Raw genomic sequence first — 6,248 nt, 5'->3', positions numbered from 1 at the left:
TATTATGTTTTTTGAAAAGTTTTAACTTCGAACTACTTTTCACTATGTATATGCAATGAATGATATGAAAGGGCTTGTCTTAGACCTCCAAGAGGTCGACGATGCCTGTTACAATCAAACATTGTATCCTAACTTCTAGGGTATGGTTTCGGGATGTGACACTAGGTTTTCCAAAATGTTGTTTACTTGCATGATTTGGAAGGAGCTCATGCGCCAACCATGGATCTGACTGTTTACTGGAGAAATCCCTTCGGTGGCGCATGATGGTGCGTGTAGCACTGATTTCTGGTGGGATGACTGGGATATGATCGCCGGGAAGTTCTACAGCTAGTGGTGATGTCGATTTTTTTAAAAACAATGACGGAAAATATTAATATCCGAACATCAACTAGGTTATCAAAAAAACTGCACATTGCATTTTTTATTATTATTGATTTATTTTCTTACAATTTCTCTGATACCATGTGAGAAATATTGGAGAAAATTTTATTGAATTGTGTATCAAAATTGTTACATCGAGACCCTACTTATAGACACTACATTAGAATTTTTTTCCAACTAGGAATCCTATTCTAATTCCTATTCATATTCTTATTCCTATTTTAAGTAGGAAATACTCATTTCTATTCTAACACCTTTATTGTATATTGCTAGTGATTTTGAGTTTGTTTAAGTTGCTAGTTTTAATAAAGCTAACTACTCCGGCATATTTTGCAACAGTTTATTAGTTGCTATGAGAATTAGTTGTTCTTTTTATCTATTTCTTGATGTTGTTATCGCTGAAATTTTTTCTAGTAAACTTATGATTGTGTATTTTTTTGTCTTAGTTGCTCACGTACTACTTGCTTACATGAAATTTTGATTATGTCGACTTCTGTTTTGCATATGAGGTAAATGTAGTAAGATTGGAAGTTATACTCTTAGTTTTTGTTGCTTACATGTTAAATTAGTATCAACCCCCTTCTTGATTAGTTACTATTCTTTCTTCTTTTCCTTGGTAAATGCATGGACACTTTCTTGTTTAGGTCTATTTGGACTCCCATTCCCTTGCACTCGATTATCCTTGAGTCAACCTCATCTGATCATGAAAGCTAGTACTATTGGATTAAAACCAGAGTAAACCAACAACAACAATAGCTCAAAAGAGGCTGAATGGAAGTGTTTGTGTTCAAATTGACAGAAATTCGAACATCGGCAGGCAGCAACTTAAGAAGCTGAAATGAAACATTTTTTTGTTTGAACCCAAAATCAGAGGCAGTAGCTCATCAACAGCAGAACCAGTAGCCCACAAAGTTAAAATAAAAAAATGAAAATTGGACTTAAAAAGTTCAATTTGAATTTTGCAGCACCAACGACTAATTACTTTTGGACCAAAAGTCCAAATTCTTTTTAAAAAATCATTTTTACCATGTTGGATGTGTTATTATCCATTATATTATTTTCTTACTTCCCTTTATTAATTTAGATGAATCCTCGGGGAGATATTTTATTCAATTTCTAAATTTTGAAACTCATTTTAAGCTTCATGACCCGAGAGTATACTCTCGACTCGTGGCATGGCATACTTGACCTCTCGGAGGTCTTGTACAAGCCTTTTGACATCATTCATTGCATACATGTATGAAAAGTAGTGCGAATTAAAACTTTTCACACAATCGAATAATATTTCAAATTATTTTTTATAGAATATAATAAGGAAAGACTAAGTCTCAAAGTCATAATCTTAGACACACGAAATCTTGGACACGGCCCATACATCAACAAAATAGAAATATCTAAGTCTATTACAATACTTTTAACAAAGAAAACTAAACATAGTGATGTCCTCGAATCTATTGAGGAAATAACCCAACTTTGCTTCAATGAATGCTAATATCCAACATTCACTTCAATGACTCCTCTCAAACGCCACCTACACCTTTGGAGATAAGACAAAATATATGGAATTAGTACATTATAATGCCCCAAGTATGGTGACATGTAATTAAAATCATGCTAAAGGATATTTGTATAAAACATTCTCTTTTTGAGGACTTCATAAGTTAAATATAAAAGTAACTTACAAGTCATCATAAACATATATAAGTCAGATTCCACAATATAGCATCAATATCACTTCAAACACATAAACATGAGACCTCCCTATCAAAGGTCATCCTAAGGCTTACTTGAGTGAGTTATGAAGCAATCGTCCATACAACCCCTTCACACACACCAAAGTGATCCTAAAGACTACCTAAGATAAGATTATTCTTATTTCATCTATCAAACTCCCCACCTAGAATTACTCTAAGACTCACCAAAGTAATACATCAAGAGACAGTCATACACCCTCTCCAAGCCTACCTAAGCAATCCTTAAAGCTACTCTAGAAAGTACCTTTCAATTAACAAACCATTAAAATAAGACACTATGTTCATTAAGACATTTAACAGAAATTCAATAATTAAGGACTTCACATAATGGTCTTGGAGATGACCTAGGGAGCCTACATACTAACATCTTCAAAGCCTACTCGTGCATTATCTAGATAGCTCCTATTCCTTTGCCTACACTTTGTAGTACTTCTCCAACTCTAGCATGTATCCCACATAATGAGAATCGGCAATAACCACATATACCCATGGAATCCAGAGTCAACCCTACTACTATGGAGGGTGTTCTACTTGAAAAGGTTAGAACTAGGACACATCTCACGTAGGCACATGGTTAAGGAATATCTAGTGTTTCTTTGTACTCTATTATCATATTAAGTAGAGTCACTCCCAAGCATACTCTCTTTGTGCTAGACTTTGTTCTCATAGAGTACTTCAATCAAGGATCATATGAAAAGGTACCATATATAAATCATAACCAAATCATAATACACCTTACGAAAGGGGGTCCACTAGGGATGCCACACAATGATCAAATAGGATAGATTCATAATTTTCCTAAGGATGATTTCATGTTATTCACCAACCCCTAAGTCCATCATTCGCACAAGAAGGATATCATTACGACTTTCTATTTCAAGGATATCATAACCTTCTATCTAGGTTGAAGGTTCCACATAAATGACCCTCTTAACTATGTTCAAGGTCACATCTCAATCAACATACACATTCATGACAAAGGTGCTTTAGCCTACTAGGCCAAGAGTCATATTTTCATTTCATATATCAAGTAGAGGGACATAGGTATACCACAACGAGACGCACATACTTCATCTTATCACATGTACAATTCAATACAATAGAGGCATGATCAAATCACCCATAAAATAGAAAAAAATAAGAAAATCATGATTTTTATGGGTTCATGGAATTTTGATCTAAAATCATCAATTTAACACCAATTTAATCATAAATAATTGATCAAAACGTTGTATGCAAGAACCTATGGCTAGATATCAAAATAGAAATTTCATCTTTTGAGAAGTCTTGAAAATCACTTTGAAGTTTGGCTCCTTGAATAGAGAGATTCAAGGATTAAAAATCATACCTTGATTTATGATTATCCACGAAATTGAAAGAGAATTGATGGAGAAATCAAGCTTCAAGCTCCAATTTCCCTTCAGGCTTCAATGGAGTTCTACAGAGTTCTTCTTTGGGGTTTGGGTTTTGATTTTGTATAATGAACTAGACTTAAGTTTCAAGACTTATAAACCCACTTAAAATACCCAAAATACCATTAGATAACCGCCAAGCAAATTTTTAGAACACTAGGTGAATTACCTAAAAAGCCCCTCCTTTGGCCGACACACCTGCAGAAAATCTGCAAATGTCAATCGACGAACCATCCTTCTGGTCCATGGTTTGTGTAAGAGGCTCACAAAATGGTAATTGATATCCCCACACTAAGTATACACTCAATCCCCAATCGACGGGGCGTCGATTGACCTAAGGGGCGTTGATTGTCTCTGTAGGTGGAGACTGTTTTGTCAAACTTGACCCAGAAGTTGTGTCCTTTTGCAGAATCTTTAGGTTGGTCCTTGTGGAGTCGTGCCCGTATGTTTCCAACTCAAATACACTCATATACAAATTAGAACCTCTCACATCAATTTCAACCAAAACAAACACATAAACATGCAAAGGCACATTAAAACACACAAGCACGTCTCAAGGCAAAACTTTCAAACATCTTAGACGTTTGACCTCCAAACACTTCCAAACTCTAGATAAGGACTCAAAACACTATTATAAACCATTTTAGGACTTCATAACCTCATGAAACACGTGTTAGGATCTATCTTCACCTAATTTGTCTTAGAAGTGTTACATTAAGTTTACTAATTCATGCTTATAGAATGACTTGAGGACCTTTTATGTTTCTTCATAGTTATTGAAAAGATATTAATCCATGTTTATGAGTTACAACTAACTATTTAGTTCAAATATTGAATAGGATAAAACTGTTAAGTTTTCTTAAACTTTGTATCAATGACTTAAAGATTTTCTATATCCTTCCATAGTTGTTAAACAAGGTCCCATGATCCATGTTGGTGAGTTTGAATTAATTTTATGGTTGAAAACTTGACTATGGATAAAAGATTCAAGCTAGGATTATGTTTGAGATTTTTATAAGTATCAAAAGATTTTTTATCCGACTTTCAAACAAGATTTTTTGTAAGTAATTTTTTTTATTTTTTAAAAAATAGCCAACTTCTAATCCATCTGTCAACCGCATGTTAGAGGATTCTCTAAGATGTCTAAACCCTTCCTTAGAGAATTAGTTGAATTCTTACCCGACTCTGGTTTATTTAAATGTTTTCTTTCAAAAAATTTCTTTTAAATGTTTTTCTTATTTTTTTCCCTAAAAAAATAAGTGGCGACTCCCAAAATTATTATTTTTTCCAAAAAACAAACTTAACAAAATTGCTAGAGTTGCGAAAACGGCTCCGAAACCTTTAGTTTTTGAAATAGAGTCATAACAATTTCTTAATACGATACTTTATTGTATACACTGATCACAATTTTGATATTAAATATTTTTCATCGACCATTATTAATATATACATTAATAAACAGAAGAAAATCAAAATGAACAAGATGCCTTTTACATACTATTGCATATAACATATATTATTAGTGTATCATGGTAAACATATTAACAAATACATTATAAAAAACGAAGAATATTATTAGATAATTGTATCCCATACCTTTTTTTATCAGAACTTTTAACTTTATAATTGAAGTTATTCTTTATTTTGTATTTTTCCATTACAGCCTTTAGAGTTGCCTTATCCTTGTACATTTGCTTCACTTCCACAACAGAAATATTGGTATATGATATATAATTTTCCAGCTCCATTTCTGGTATATAATATGAATCACAAATTTTTGGTTCAACATTCTAAGAGCCTTGTGTTGCTTTTTTCACCCTCAATACACACGATTGCACATGTTATTGCATCATAATTTTGTATTTCTTCAACACATTTATCTAATGTATCAATGCATAGAGGATACATACTGAATCCGACATCATGTTTCTTAATTTCTATGTACAATTTTACCACCATATCATTTTGAATACACAATGGCGACGAATTACCTTCAACAACGAATCTTATCTCAATATTTTTTTTCAATTCATCAATACCCAACTCAACTGCAATTGCTGAAATAAAATTCAGGGACGAAATTTTTACCCAACCACTATCCTATCACTTTTGTATTGCTCGTATCTAACATCATTTTCCTATTATCCAGAATGCCTTAACAAAATAAAAAAATTCATCTCGAATCTTCACAAATTTGCGTTCCAAAATTGTTTCAATCAAACTTTTACTATTTCTTCGAAAAACAAGGAGAAGGTTTCACAATTTGAAATTTAAAATTATAATTCAATTAGAGGCTTAGAATCGACTGATTCGTTGAATTGATAAACGTACGCATGATTCATGGGGTTAATTATAATTTCCTTTTTTAATCCCTTTTTTACGCAGTAAACTGATAACAACAATTTAATAATTTAAGTATCCGTCCATTTTAATTAAAGTATCGGCCTGCAATATTATGTATCTGAAATAATATTTAAAAAAGGAACTTTTGTAATTATTGAAAGAGTAGGGATAAAAAGTGATTTCTTTCTTATACTATGTATTTTGTCTAATTTATCAATTAGGTACAATGGACCAGGCCCAAAAGTGACCTAACCTAAAAAATTAAGCAAAACAAAAATATAGGCAAAGGTACACATCATATGCATATTTAAGAAGTCATGATACATATATATGCCCTTTAACTGGTTCTCATTTCACA

The sequence above is a fragment of the Solanum lycopersicum genome, chromosome 1 (genome assembly GCF_036512215.1).
Source record: "Solanum lycopersicum chromosome 1, SLM_r2.1".
Lineage (NCBI taxonomy): Eukaryota > Viridiplantae > Streptophyta > Magnoliopsida > Solanales > Solanaceae > Solanum > Solanum lycopersicum.
Note: the sequence above shows the minus strand (reverse complement) of the source record.